Raw genomic sequence first — 16,240 nt, 5'->3', positions numbered from 1 at the left:
CACATATAAATTATAAAAATTTAATTTAATACTAGGCTAGTTACTTTATAAAAGATAAAAAATTACTTTTATATGTTAATAGAAGATATAAGATAAAAGATATCAAGAGATAAAAAAAAAAAAAGATTTGGAAGTACAAACGGCCACAAAACTAGCCTATATAAACACATATCCCCATATTATAATTAACGGATACATATGTAAGAAAGATTAAGTAACTGCACCACTGCCTCGACCAATATACACTACTTCCATGGTTGGTTCCTTCACACTAACTTCGAAGAGGAGAAGGGTTGTCACCAACGTTTGTTCCACCCACATGGATACTTAAACTGGTCAGGTTTCTCTTCTGTTACTAAACTAATTCTTGTTCTTTTTCTTTTCTTTTTTTAAAAATTTCTTTTTGGTTTTCTGGGTCTTTTGTTTTGTCCCCATCTCTTTGATAATCTATTCATCTTGGGTTTGGTTTGGTTTATGTTTGCCTTTCTCTTGATTATTTGAGCATTCCTTTTGTGGGTTTCTTGCAAGTTTTCTTTTTTTATTGTTGGGTTGCTTACTTCCTTGGAAAACAAAGAGTTTCTTGCAAGTTTTCTCTGAAATGATTGTTATCTTTGATCTTCCGTGAGGCATCGTGGATATTTCTCTAATGCATACGTATGCTTATTTTATTTATTTCAATGATCTTTCCTTTACCATTATATTTTATTGAACCAGGCAAACCTTGCAGCTGCGAAAGAAGGATTTGGACGAGAGATCCATGTTTTTGAAACATCAGCTCTTTCTTCATCTTCAAATGCTGTGTTATCCAATGATAATAGCACCTTTTCTTGGACAATCCCAATGTTTGCTTGAAAAATTCCAATTATGGATATTTGTAAATCGATATTAATTTTTTTCCTCTCAAATATCCTGATTAAACTTATATTTCTTGTTGGTATGTAGGAGAGGAGACTGATGACTTCTATGAGTTTACTGCTAAAGATTATTACAGACTTTTGGCTACTAAAAAGGAAGGTAAGGATGATACTAATTATTTCATATTAGTGAAGAAGTGAAATTTTATTAACCACATATTGTTACCTGTTTTCATGCCCTATTTCATCTTAGCAATATGCCAACTTTTATAATTTGAACAATTACCTGAATAAGATTCCAAGTCATGTAAGCTAATGCATCTGCATTGATGTACACCTCCATTTTAATGTGTTTGGATTTTTTATTATTATTATTAAAGGAACAGAACATAACTAGAGGGGATAAGCAAGAACTTAAAGGGAAGGAATGGGACAAAGTTACTATTCTGCTTGTTTGGAAGATTAATAAAGCAACAGAACAGAATTTCATTATCCTTGTGTTTTTCCCATTGCACCCCAATTTTTGAGGAAGTGATATTTGTATCTTTGAGGGGAAATGATGGAGAATGGTTCCCCTTCTGTTCTGTTGCAACCCTATCTATTTTAAATTCTCAAACAGAGGAATGGTGTTCTCTTATTTCGTTTCCATGCAACACATAATCAGACATAAAAGTATAATGTTAATTTATATAAAAAAAATGATAATCTACTGAGGTTGAGAAAATGAAAGTTAAAAAATCGGGACAAAAATGATTATTTAGTCAATGGTCAATAAGCCAGCCATTTGTTTGCAGCATTAATAAATTGGAAGGGCCATTCTTAGTGTATGCTGTTTATACTGTCCTCTACTAAATATCTTTTCCCACTTTTTGTCTTTTTAAATGCAATTGTATGTGTTGTTTTTGTTTATAGTTGATGGGTGATTTTTTTTTTTCGGTGAATATAGTTGATGGGTGATAACTCATTGAAAGGGTGGTGTAAAACAGAATTAAGTTTTTTACATGTTAGGAATGCCTAGACAAAATATTCCCTTCATGACATTGAAATTTAAATGTATTAAATTTACTCAGATAAATTCTAGAAGACTCGAAAAATCCGAGAAGCGGAAGAGGCTGCTCGTAGGTCAGGAAGAACCAAAGTAATGTCTAGCTTCTTCTCTTTCTTGTTTTTATTATTATTAATATTATTCTTCCAGCTGAGACTGAAAATAGTGAATAATGCGTGTTTGTATTTCCACGATAACAGTATTATAAGTTGGTTTGGACTTGTTTGCAGACTGTAATTAGAGTTTGCTTTCCTGATAATCACACGTTGGAGGCTACCTTTCACCCATCAGAAACAATCCAGAGTTTAATGATTTCATCACTCTAGTTATTGTACAGCCAGAGCAGCCATTATATATATGTAGGAATATTAACATCCTGTAGAGACCTTTATAGCATAATCGAAATTCCCTTGACTCATTTACTATTAGAGTTAGAGTTGCTTTAGATAAAAAAAACTTCGTACCCCATTGCCCAGAGGCTCTTCGCTATGCGAAGGTATGGGGGAGGGATGTTGTACGCAGCCTTACCCTTGCATAGGCAAAGAGGCTGTTTCCGGATTCGAACCCATGACCAACAAGTCACCAAGGCACAACTTTACCGCTGCACCAGGGCTCGCCCTCAAGTTGATTCTAAAAAAACTTCGTACCCCATTGCCCAGTTGCTTTAGATATGATCTGAAAAATAAACCTTATGCACTTTTCATGTTGAACAGATACTACTCTGCCAAAGAAGGTGATCAATGACATGTCTAGGGATTTTTATGCTGCTGGCTTTTGTCCGGGTGCTATTGTGTACTACTTCTCATACAATGTCCCATAAGGTAAGTTCATCCTATCATAAGAATTCTCTTGCTTTAATTTTCGTTGTTATCTAGTATTTGAGTAAACCCCTAAATCGTTTCTTATTTTGTTTAGGTGATGACATTCTGGCTGGTCCTTACCTCAAGTCAAAGCAGATTTTTGAAGGATGTGCATTCTGTTGAAGAATGCAAATAAGGGTACACTATTAAGCCCACTGTCTTATGCCTCCATTTTTTTTTATTTACTTTGTATATAGAATGAATGAAAGATTGCAATTGGTTTAATGGCTTGACAAATGGACTTGTACTTACCAAAATTTGGAATTGACCGACGTTAGAGTCGATGTGGGCAAGATGGACTCCACGATCTCGTGCATCAAACTTGAGCTACCCTCTATTAGGAGAATACGAGGGGGAACTTGCAAAATAAAAGACTTCGACGTTCAAGTAAGTACGTGAGTTAGTTTAGTATTGAATGAAAATGGTGAGATAGAACCTGATATTTGTAGAACTTGATATTTATAGGGTTGATGTGGGCAAGATGGACTCCACGATCTCGTGCGTCGAACTTGAGCTACCCTCTATTAGGAGAACACGAGGGGAGACTTGCAAAACAAAGGACTCTGACGTTCAAGTAAGTACGTGAGTTAGTTTAGAATTGAATGAAAATGGTGAGATAGAACCTGATATTTATAGAGTGAGATGAGAGTTTTGGGTCCTTATTTGTATGAGCTGTTACAGTGGTATAACAACCTTAACAGATAATTTCTAACTTGTAGATAATAGCTAGTAGATAAGTTGTTACTTATAGATAATTCATATCTTATAGATAATTGAGTACCCGCCACTTAATAATAAGAAGGTTGTAACATTATTATTAATATTCAGATATTAAAGTGTTTAGAGATAACTTGTCAGTCCAGTAGCCTAATTTCTAAGGGCGATGCGTTTGTGCTCCTGTTCCAAGGCTGACATGGAGGGTTGACGTGTGTGTTGAAGCATCATGTTACTTGTCATGTCCCTTTTGTGGACATTGGACAGTACATAAGCCCCCCAATTTCTGAGTCAGCTTGTTGGCGAAAGAAGTTGTCTGATGTCAAAGGAGATTGTCTAGTGTCGAGGGTAATAGCTTGACAAGTAGGAGAGTAACAAGCTTGTCGAGTCCCCCAGCCTAAACAAATATTGTCCTATGTCGAGGGTGCTGACCTCGACAAATGTGAGAGTTGCTTTTGTTAAGTTGTCGAGGGAGGACATGTTTTTTGTTTTGTTGGTGGAATCAGTCGTCTCAGGTGAGTAGAATTCTTGTACTTGACAATTATGTCTTTTTCTGATAGTTGGAGAATGCATTAAAGACAAGCACTTTGTTTGTCTTTCACTGCGGGCGGTGCAACGCACGTATGTTACTCTTGCATACGTGTCACTCGAGGAGTGGGCATGTACTGGAGACACGGTGTGTGGATTAGTGGGACTGCATCGTGGTGCAAATTTTTAGGGCATCATTTCAGCTCTTATCAGTTACCGAAAAGTCGCGCCTCCACTTAAATGAAGTGTATGTTTGAGTTTTGATCACCACAAGTTTTGAATTTTTGCTTCCTCTTTTGAAATCTCCTTGCATTTTGCATACGGTTTTTGCGATTTCCCTTTCTCTTAAAGTACACTCCTTTCCACAATGTCTTTCATTTCTGATTCTGCATGGGTATGGGCAAAAGTGATTTCGGGGCTTTATTCAGCACCCCCTAGTGGATTGAGAGGTCATTCCCATTGACGGCTCCTCCTCGAAGGGGACACGCCATGAGGCTTCTGAGAGTGAGCTCTTTTCTTTTGAGAGGCTAGTGGACTCGCGCCATGCTGGCGGAGGTACTCCTCGCCTCCATAGGAGGATGCAACCTTTTACTGCTCCTTTGGACGAGGAATCCATTCTAGTCACCATGATCTTGTTCTAGGGGAGCGAGATGGAGTGACGACGGGGATGTTAGGGTTTTCCCGCGTAACAGGCGTAGCCACAATGCTAGGTTACTTTCGTCCTCTCCTATCATCGTTGGCTATAAGTGGGTAAGGGGCGATGTTTTGAAATACTTATGTGGCAAGTGTCGCTGCTCTGGAGCTTAAACTGAAGTTGACCAACCCAGAAGACTCCTACAAGATGGCAATCCAGTCTTGTAGGAGTGATGATTTTCCCTTTCTGAGGGTTGTGTCGGGTTGTCCACCCTTCTTTTTCATGTATCGATATCTTTTTGAAGTCATGGATTAGTTCTTTCCTTGAACTCTTTTCAATGTGCTCTACTTGAGCATTTGAATGTAGCCCCTTCTTAGCTTCATCCCAATAGTCGGGCCATGGTGAGGGCCTTCGAGGACCTGTGTCCCTTTTTCAACATATGACATAGTGTGTCTATGATTTTATTTTTCTTCCAAATGAAGTTAACATGGAAAATAGGATGGGTTTCCCTGAATAGTGTGTCCAAGAAGCTATTTGAGTTTGACTCAAACGTGTTTCGTTGCTTCAAGAACTGCTTCTTCAAGGTCCTGATGAATGACGTCGTGGCTAATGAGTTGCCACTGGTGTTTAACCGGGATGGGGAACCCCACTCCCCATTTTACTGGCAATCAAACTCTACCATGTTTAAGTCTTTGATGAGGATATGTTGACCTTAGTGGAAAAGATCGATAAGGCTATTTTGGAGCAATTGGATGCACGAGACATCTTGTCCCTTCCTTCGGCGAACAACCCTCTCGCTACTTTACATGGTAAAATATTTTACCTTGTATCTTTTGTGTCTGATGTGGGTTTTGGCTTGAAATAACCTTTGTTTCACTTTTGCTTATTTTGATGTCTCTGCACGGAGGCCCTTGGTCAAGCAGGCCAGACTTGCTAGTGGGGTCATGCCACTGTCTACTGTCAAGCCTCCTACTACTAGGGTTGACCCTAATGATGATGAAGTTGTTGAGGTCACCCCCAACGTGTCTTTCTCTGTTTTGGCTAAGAGGAAGTGTGATGAAGGTGCTAGGGTCTTAGGTCGTAAGAAGTCAAGGACCTCTTTCAGTTTTTGCGCTTTGAAGGAGGTTGTCGGGTTGATGTCTGGTTCGGGTCGCCCTTCTACTGCTGGTTTGCACGATCTGCCCTCGGCTCCATTGGTTGTCCAGGCTGTTGCTCATGTTCCTTCGACTCCTTTTTCTTTGCCTGCTCAAGAGGTTTTTGTCTCTCCTTTTACTATGACTTCTCTTATTGTTCCTTTGGTTGCTCCTGTCGTGGTTTCTGCTTCCACCATTGTTATGCCTTTGCTCAGTGCTGATGTGACGACTGCAGGTGCTTTAGAAATCTTGCCTCCTTCTTCTTCAGCTTCACCAGTTCCTACTTTGTTTGTTTTGGCATTGGCATTTCCTTCCTCCTTTTCTTGCCCCCAATGTCTCCCTAGATAACATCTATACTTCTCTTGATACTAATTCAATTTGGAGCATGGTGAATAGGCCAATGCAGAGAACTCTGACCGGCTTTTGTGTTTTCTCTTGACAAAAACCTCATTCGGTTAATTAAGGTTCAAAACACAAATAATTTTGCAACTCCAAATAAGTTTGGCAATTTTGGAGGAAAATGGACAACGACATCAGAAAGCTCTAAGCAAGTTGGCATTCTTAGAGGCTAAGATCGCCAATTTGAGGGCCACTGCTCGGACTGTATGGAGAGTCGAGCGTCCCAAGGTGGTCAATGCCATTGTCACCTTTGTTGAGGTCGTTAGGTTTAACCACTAGCTTTTGTCCAAAGTCGGTGATGTCCTTGTCAAGCTTTTGCGCACCAAGCTGAATGGTGATGAGATGTTTGAGTGATGTAAGGACTTGCAAAGAGGGAAAAATGACTTGGCTGGCAAGGTGGAGAGCATTGTGGATGAGAAGGATGAGCTCGCCAAGGGAGTTGTTGACCTGTAGGCCCGACTGAAGGAGTTAGAGTCCAAGCCAGAGGAGTCCGAGCTCAGGGCGTCAAATGAGAGGGAGACCAATATAGAGCTTGAAGAGGAGTTGCTGATGTTCTAGAAGGAGGCTGTGGAGTAACATGAGAAAGGCTTTTACAAGGTCGTCAAACAAGTCGGGTTTTTCACCAAGGATCTTGACTTGGGTCTTTTTGACCCATTCAAGGATGTGAAGGACGATGAACTGATTGATGAAGAAGAAATAGTTGTTGCGGAAGAGAATGTCGACAAAGGGCAAGATGACGGGGCCAATGTTTAGGCTGCCATTTCTTTATTTTCTTTTTTACTGGATTTTGGGTCGTAATGGTTTTGTAACTCTGAAAATTATTCTTTTATTTTTAATACATTTGCCTTGTTTGTTGTTGGAACTTGTCTTGTATGTTGTTGTCTTTTGTCTATATGATGCTCCGTCACTTGTGGTAGTAAGGATAGTTCGCCTTGATGAGAATGGAACCTTGGTAGTTTTGAGATGACATAAAATCATCTCAGGTTTGATTTCAACCTAGTTAAAAGTCTTGTCAATCATCTTGGTGATGCTTCATTTCACTTTGCAGAGCTTCTCCCCTAAAGGCTTATGAGGAGTTAGTTTGATTTTCATCTAGTTGAAGGTCTTGCTAACCAGTCTGGTGATATCTCTTTTTGCCTTGTGAAACCAAGACCTTTGACTATACTCGTCGTTCTTCCAAAGAAATGAGTTTACCAAGGGTGTACCTTGGGTTTTTATAGGAGTGCATACCAAGAGTGGACCTTGGGTTTCTCGTGTTCCTACAAAGATAAAGTTTAATAATAAAGAAGCTCATTAGGGATGAACCTTATGTACCTTAGGTTTCTATGAAGATGAAACATAGAAATGGAAGGGTGAACCTTGGGTTTAACGAGCTTTTGACCAAGGATGTGTTTGTCCGGGATTTTGGTGAGGCTCACCAAGGACAGACCTTGGGTTTGTCGAGCCTTTGGAGATGCAAGACTCACCAAGGGCGGACTTTGGGTTTGATGAGTCTTTGGAGAAGCGAGACTCACCAAAGGTAGACCTTGGATTTGATGAGCCTTTGGAGAAACGAGACTTGCCAAGGGCAAACCTTGAGTTTAACGAGCCTTTAGAGAAGCGAGACTCACCAAGGGCGGACCTTGGGTTTAACAAGCCTTTGCAAGATTGACACAAGAAAATTATAAAAGCTAAAGGGAGATTGAACTTTTATTCAATGTAGTCAATTAAGTACAAATTCTCTTTGTTCCCCAGGTATGCCTCATTAAAATTTCTCAAGTCAAAATCCTGAATTTTCTCTTTTGGGACAAACAACTTGAGTAGGAAAAAAAGTATAGCACCTGATCTTGTAACAAGTGAACTGAAATAGAACTTTAGATGGGTAGCATTCCATGTTCTTGGAATTGCTTTACCATCTAGTTCTTGTAGCCTATATGCTCCGTTGTCTAGGCTTGTCACAACCCTGAATGGGCCTTCCCAGTTAGGTCTTAGCTTTCCCACTCAGAGATCCTTCCTTGCTTCACCCCGGACTTGCCACACTAGGTCGCCAGGTTGAAAGGCTCGAGACTGAACCTTTGTATTGTATCTTCTTAATGCTTGGAGCTTGTTGGTCTTTTCCTTGATTCTGACCATATCTTGGACTTTGTCCTTTATCTCTAGTTCCACCCTCATATTTTCTTCATTTTGTTGTTCCTAGAAAAACAGTCTCCTTGTCGACGGTTCCCCAACTTCGACGAGGATTATGGCGTTTGTGCCATATGTAAGTCGGAAATGAGTTTCATTAGTAGTTGTTTGGGTGAATAGTGATAAGCCTAAAGTATGCTAGGGAGTTCCTCCTTCCATAGACCTTTGGACTTGCCAAGTCTTATGCGTAGGGCTTTAAGGATGAACTTGTTGGCTGTCTTTGCTTGATCGTTGGTTTGAGAGTGTTCGACAGAATTCATGAGGTGCTTGACTCCTAACCTTGTTATGAATTCTTTATAAGCTTGAGCTTTGAATTGAGTATCGTTGTCGATGACGATGGTGTAAGCGAGACCATATCTAGATATGACATGTTTCTAGGTGAATTTTTCTACCTTGCTGGATGAGATATCTCATTATGGCCTTGCCTCAATCCATTTTGTCAAATAGTCGATGGCGACCAATAGGAACTTAACCGCTCTTAGGGCCTTTGGCAAGGGTTCCAAAATTTTCATCCCCCACATGGCGAAAGGCCAAGGGGAGCTTAGGCTATGGAAATTGTCAGGAAGGGTGCGTGGAACGTTTGCGAATTCTTGGCATCGTCTACACCTCCTTATGAAATCAAAGGTGTCAGCTAATAGTATCTGACACGTACCACTTTGGTTGCCAGGGAGTGTCCCCTGGTATGAAGGCTACAGATTCCTTCATGTAGCTCTTGCATGACATAGTTTGCTTGTTAGTTGTTTAGGCATTTGAGTAAGGGTGTTGTTGACCCTCTTTTGAATAGCTCACCATCAAGGATGACGTAGTAGCTGACCTTCCTTTTCAGGCATTGGACTTCATTTTTGTTTGATGGTAACACCCCCCAAATTAAGAAATTCTTGTAGGGGGTCATCCAATCTAGTTCCTTCTCCTATCCTACCATGACCTCTTTGGTGTCTTTGGTTGGAGCCTAGAGTGTCTCCAGGATGATGGTTTTGAGATGTCTGGTCCTTTTGGTGTTGGTCAACTTGGAGAGTAAGTTTGTTCAGGTGTTGCTTTCTCTTGGAATGTGGTGCATCTCAAAGCAATCAAAACCATCAATAGAGGTTCTTGCAACATGATAGTACCTAAGCAATATTGCCTCCTTGGCTTGATATTTGTTGGCAACTTGTCCTTGGATAAGCTATGAGTCAGTGTAACACCTTAGCTTCTTGGCCCCAACTTCTTTTGCTAGTTTTAGGCTTGCTATAAGTGTCTCGTATTTGGCCTGATTATTTGATGCTTTGAAGTTGAGCTTGAAAACTTGCTCTAAAGTAGTGTTGTCGGGTCCTTCAAGGATGATGTTTGCTCCACTTCCCTTCACGTTGGACGCTCCATCCATATAGAGGTTCCACCAGTTTAGGGTGATTTAGTTGTTGCCAACAAACTTTGCCAAAAAGTCTGTCATGAACTGGGTATTCATAGGGCCACAAGGTACGTACCGGAGATAGAACTCTAATAGTTCTATGGATTATGCTACCATCCTTCCTGCCAGGTCAGGCTTTCACAACACCCGCCTGATGGGGTAGTCCGTCTTGACCATCACTTGGTGACTTTGGAAATACAACCTTAGGCATTGGACCGAGGTTATGAGTGTCAGTGCTACCTTCTCTATCATCTAGTGTCGCTTCTTATCATCATGAAGGATACGACTAGTAAAGTAGATGAAAAGCTGGTATTTTCCCTCCTCTTGTACAAAGGTCGAATTGACAGCCTCGTCAGCTACTGAGAGGTATAAAATTAGGGTTACTCCTAGCTTGGGTCGACTCAGGACTGGCGGTGTGACAATTGTCTTCTTAAAGGCCAAGAAAGCTTGCTTACAAGCTTCGTCCCATAGGAACGGCTCATTTTTCCTGAGTAGCTTGTAGAATGGCTTCACTTTCTCTGCGAGCTTCGGGAGGCTTCGAGTTCGTTCAGCATTTTCCTGTCAATCAAAGCAAAGTAGAATGTATCTGCATCAATAATTAAATACCTGACAGTGAAGCTCCTAGAGAGTTGGCCTTAACCAAAGGTGGTCATTAGGTCTACATAGCCTTTGGTCTCTATTCTTTCTCCTACAAAGCCATAGTGTGGCTGGATTTATCAGGTGAGACTTCGAGTCGCTGGAATGTTTTTCAGTAAAGTATATTTGGAGCTACTTTGGTTTATAAGGACCATGGATACCATGAAATTGACAATCACGATGGAGACAACCATGGGATTGTCCTAGTTGATAGGATTGATGCCTCTAAAGTCTCTATCTATGAATGTTGTGGGATGGAGACAACCATGTATGTCGACGCAGTTGATGTCGATATCCCAGATGACGTGGAGATGGCGCTTTTGAGATCGACTAGACAACCCTCTATAGGAAAATCCACCCGCAATGGTGTTGATTATACCTTTGATTTATTGGGCGAGCTCTTTTTCTTGTTCTTGCTAAGGTTGTTGTTCGTGTCTTTGTTGGTGATGCCTCTGTCTTCTTCTCTTTCCCTTCTTCTATCGTGATTTCTGTGTTGGTCCTCTTGGTGTCTTTCGGGTCTTGCTCCTACTGGTTATTGTCAATCTCTTCACAAATTGGGCTAGATATCTAGCCTGTATGAGTTCTTCAATTTTATCTTTCAGAGCCCAACAATCTTCTGTATTTTGACCATAACTGCAATGGTATCTATAGTGTTTGGTTCTATTTAACCTGAACTTGGAAGGAAAAGGCGGAGTTAGCTTTATGGGTACCTCTGCATTGAAGGTCTCCTCAAGAATAGTGGTTCGGTTGGCCATCAAGGGTGTGTAACGCTTATACCTGGGTCCCCTTGGGAGAGGTTGACGCTTGTTCGGCTTATGCCTTTCGTCCGACTTGCATGATTCGGTCTTGGTACCTCTTTCCCTTTTATCTGGCTTTTGTCCAGCTTGTCAGACCTCGTTTCTAAACCTGAACATCTCCTTCATTTGAATATAGCCTTTGGCTTGTTCACGTAACTCGTCCATGCTGTTAGGAGTTTTTTTGCATAAACTATCTGTAAACTTACCATGTCGTAAGGCGAGTAACATGGAATGTAGTGCTACTTCAGGGTTAAGATTCCTGATCTGGACAACAATTCATCCAAATATGTCCATGAACTTTCAAAGAGATTCATCATTTGCTTCTCGCAGACTGGCTAAAACAGCGAAAGTCATGCGAAGTGACCAGCTGGTTGCATACTGAGAGCTGAAACATTCAACAAGGGTGTCGAAACTGTCGATGGACCTTGGAGGGAGTCCTCCGTACCCGTTTGAGGGACATTGGAAAAACTCGACATCAGATTGCGTCGTTGTTGGTGTTGAGATTAGCCTGGGTGTGGAATGCATCAAGGTGCTCGTCTGGATTGGTAGTTTTATCATAACGCTCTAGGTTAAGCGGTTTCCAACCTAAGGGTAAGTCGACCTCCATAATGCAGTCGACAAAGGGGTGTCGATGAGTCATTCACCCTTCATGGTGGTGTAAGTGCGAGAGACTAAGATCATCTTGGGTGTTGATGATTTGTCGGAGGTGTGATTTCCCTTGAGTATGCTCGTGTATTGTGTGGGTAGAATGCTTGTCGTCCTGGGAGCTTCTCACACGAGCCTCCAACTGGTCATGGTCATCCTTCAACTTTTTGAGTTCCTCCGCGTGGCGTCGGTCCATCTCTGTATAATATGTGTTTGGAGTTGTTGGAGGGTGTCATTGTGAGTTATGGTTGTTAGGGGAGGGTTAGAGCTCTCTAGAGGTGTCTTGTGACTAAAACCAGACCGCGTGCTAATCATTGGTGAAAAGAGGCCGCAAGGTAAGTTTTACCGCAACCCCACGGTGGACATCAAATGTACTTACTAAAATCTATAACAATGATAACTTTATATATATATATATATATATATATATATATATATATATATATATATATATATATATATATATATATATATATATATATATATATATATATCATTAGATTAGTTTAAAGTTGATTATATTTATAAAAATATATTAATTATAGCAAATAAAATATTTGTTTGACATTTTTTTCACTTTAGAAGAGTACTACGATCGCATATAGTGTTATTAGAAAAAAGCTTCTCATGTAATTTTGGATTAATTAGGGTTAGAAAAATTATTTTTAATTAATCAATGTAGAAAGAAAATAACCACTTTTTGTTATCAACAAAACTATTGTGTTTTTTTGTAGTTTTTAGAAATTGTTAAAATATCTTTTTTTTAATTAAAAATGAACCATAAAAATTGTACTATTTTTTAGTCTAGCTAGCCAATCTCCTTCCACCGAATTGATCCATTTAGTAGTAAAGTGATATCTCTTTTTGTTATTTCATGCTTAAGTTAGGGATCGAATCCTAGACCTTGATTAAAATATTAAGTGTCAAACCAAAAAATTATACTATTTAATGGGCTAAATGTCATTTTAATTTGGTCCATTGTGAAACTAGTCACAAGAAAAAAAAAAGAAAACACAAGAAATTCTATTTTTGTTTTCTAAAATGATTTTTCTAAGTTTTATTTGCAAATTTAATCTAAAATGCTAAGTAAAACAAAGATATTTACTCACTAATAAGGTGTGAAAACCTATAAAAGGCATGATGGTCATGAAAGTAGCCAAAGAGAAAGGGTGGTTGAACCTTTGGATAGAGTGTGATTCTGTATGGGTTATTCAAGCTTTCTCTAATCTCTAATCTCGCCATTGTCCCTTGGAAGCTGCGTAAAAGATGGGAATTGAAGTTTGCCAATTTTTTGCAAACATATAGTTTTAGTCATTTTTCATATTTATAGAGAAGAAAACTTTTGTGCGGACAAGTTGACCAACCTTGGTGCTTTGTCTAGTGATTGCTTCACTTGGTGGGACTCGTTCTCATTTTTGTTAGAAATGAGTTTCTTAGAAATAGAATGTCTCATCCACATTATAGGTTTCGTTAAGCTGTTGTGGGTTTTGGTATAAATCCCCCACTTTTTTGTATTTGAGCTTTTTCTTTCATTTTAATGTTATTTAAGGCAGGTGACTTTGGGATAGGGTGTCCTTTGCTGGGAAATCCTCCTCCTTAATCACCTCATCTCAGCCTTAATTTAAAAATTAAAAAAAAAAGGTACAGGAGGATAATGATAATAACATTTATTCAGACTAAAGCTATGCATGCTTAGAATTGAACTATCACTTTGAGTACGCCATATGTACCATTTACAAATTCCAATAGAACTATAGCCAAATAGCATCTGTTTCAGAACATCAAAACAATACATAAAACAAGTTTTAACGCTGCTGATAGAACGTGAGTTTGACCTTCACTAGCATGCTCCACTTTATTAAGACCTTTTCCATCCTTTTCATTTTCCCTATTTTCCACTGCCAATTAATTAATGTAAGATCAACTTATCTGAAGTGCGGGCCTCTTTAAAAACCTGTTGCTTTTGTCACAAAATCTGAGAGTGAAAAGAGTTTGACTTTTTATTTTAATTTTACAGTTGATTGAGATTCATCATTTTCATTCTCACATAAAATAATTATTTTTATAAGATAATATATATATTTATATATATATGGTTGTTAATGTAAAAGTTAACAAATTAAGCTATTATATAATAGATTATGATTAGATGACAATATAAAAAATATTGTACGTACATTATTTATCCAAAGAATAAGTGACATATATAGTCAATCGAAACCCATATAAATGAGGAGTTATACAGGTTGAGAAGACAATTTGCAAACAAAAGATGTGTTGAGATTTGAGATTTTGGCTTCTTTTTTTCTCCCATTGTAAGTGTTTATCTATGATGCCATAGTGACTATGCTTGTTAGCTATATGGAGGAACCAAAGAATTACATACAATAAGAGAAACTTAAAATGAGCTAATAGGGTTTTAATTTTGGCGCATATGACTAAAGGGAGAAAGTTGATAGGAAATAATTCTTCATTTTAATTCTCTGAGAAACTATTTTACAATGGTTTTCAAAATTGAGTTTGTAATTAACTTAAACAATTGTTTAGTTTATTTTAAGAAGCACATCAATATATAGAGAAAGAGATTGAGCTCCTTCAACTTCGTCAAAATGTTTGGTGGACAACTTTAGTTAGGCTTCTATTAAAAAAATGTTTATATTGTTAGATTCACGATGATTGAATTAATTATCTTTCACAAGAATTCTTGTTATCACAGTGGTTCAATTACAGTAAGTTGTGAGTCGGTTAGTAATATGGTTTTTGAGTAAATGTTTTGGCTTTGAATTAAACTCCGACGTTCAAGTAAGTATGAGTTAAGAGAATAAGAGAGAGAAAATATAAGAGCGTATGCACAGGCGTGTTTGCTCGTGTGCTGGTGTGTATGTGGGATGTGTTGAGGGTTCGACAAAACCTGATATTTATATGGGTGGAGTGAAGTTGTGGTTCCTTGTTTGTAGGGGCTGTTATAGCCTTTACATATAATTCTCGGATTATAGATAAGAGTCGATAGCTTATGGATAATGTTAGAAGATAATACGTAGCTTAAAGATAAAAACTAGTAAATAATTATACCTTATAGATAATGTGTAGTTTGTAGATAATTAAATACATGCCAAGAGATAAGGAGATTCAAATATATTCAAATAATAAGATATTAGAGATAACATGTCAATTAGGAAGTCCGGTTGCTAAGGGCCGAGTGTTCGTGCTCTTGTTCCAGAGCTGATGTGGAGAATTGACATGTGTCTTGAAATGTCATATAGAATATCACATGTATTTTATGGACTCTAGACAGTACAAATTAATTATTAGAAGTTCAATTTTATTATAAAATCAATACTGTTTATGCTCTTTGATTATTTCTGTGGGTGAATACTTCAGTACTCCTTAAGGTGTCTTCCCTTTCATCTATTTTGACCAATAACATCTACACCTGTTCAAAAGTTCTGATAAATTTGATAAATGTGAAATTTGAGTTTAATTGATAGTCAATTTTGGTTAAGAATGATTAAAATTTCTTCACTATACTGTTGTTTTTAATGAAATAATAAAGAATTTAATACCATTGTAATTTTTGACAAGTAGGATTCAAAAGAAGAAAATTTCAAGTGCTTTGGAAGAAAATTGATGCAAAAACTTGAAGAAAAAAAACCTTGAAGAAAAAGTTAAAAGGGATAACATGCTTAGCGCACAAGTCAGGTTCAGCGCACATCATCCTTGCTTAGCGAGCAAACTCAAGCTTAGCGTAAAAAAGACCCACGAAGAAGCCTAGAGGCACGTTTAGCGTGAAATCACGCGCTAAGGGTGTAACCACCTCGCTAAGCCCAGACATTATTGCGCTCAGCGCGTGATCACCCTGCTAAGCCTAGAAAAGGAGCGCTTAGCACGAGATCTCGATGTAACACACCGAGACTCGGAACTCTCTATTAAGTACACCCAAAGCCTGAGCATCTCTTATAGGAGAAACTCTCTCTCTATAACCATTCCCCCCTTCTCTTTCTTTATCCATCCCTTTTCTTTCTCTATTCACATCAGGCCTTAAAGTGTAAAGTCTCTCATGGCCATGAGAGACTAAATCTCCTTTGTTGGGAGCCTAACAACCAACACCCTTGTAATGTAACTTCTTTTACTATCTATTAAATGAAATTTATGTTTCTATTGTCTCTTTTTTGCTCTTCATTATATTGTATGGTACGATCATCCATACATTTGTTTTAGGGGTTATACATTGGGAAATTGTCATTTCTAAAGAACTTGGAAAGGGCATCTAAATAACTCATTGCTAGAGATAGAGTGATTTTGTTTTGTCTATGCATACATCTCTATACTTCATGCAATTTACTATTTTATATTTGCAAATGGATTTGGGAGAAAAAAAAGATAAATTAGACTCTTCATCGTGAGGGATCAGGGTTGAACGTCTTAGTAGATATTTGTGAAAATTGGAA

General features: G+C 38.5%; 1 pseudogene; it reads left to right on the top strand.

Moving 5' to 3' along the window:
- Positions 1-253: 253 nt before the first annotated feature.
- Positions 254-16,025, top strand: LOC114391090 (annotated as a pseudogene).
- Positions 16,026-16,240: the final 215 nt, after the last annotated feature.

Source organism: Glycine soja, chromosome 16, assembly GCF_004193775.1.
Source record: "Glycine soja cultivar W05 chromosome 16, ASM419377v2, whole genome shotgun sequence".
Classification (NCBI taxonomy): Eukaryota; Viridiplantae; Streptophyta; class Magnoliopsida; order Fabales; family Fabaceae; genus Glycine; species Glycine soja.
The sequence above is the reverse complement of the archived record's forward strand: the minus strand, read 5'-3'. Positions and strand labels throughout refer to the sequence as shown.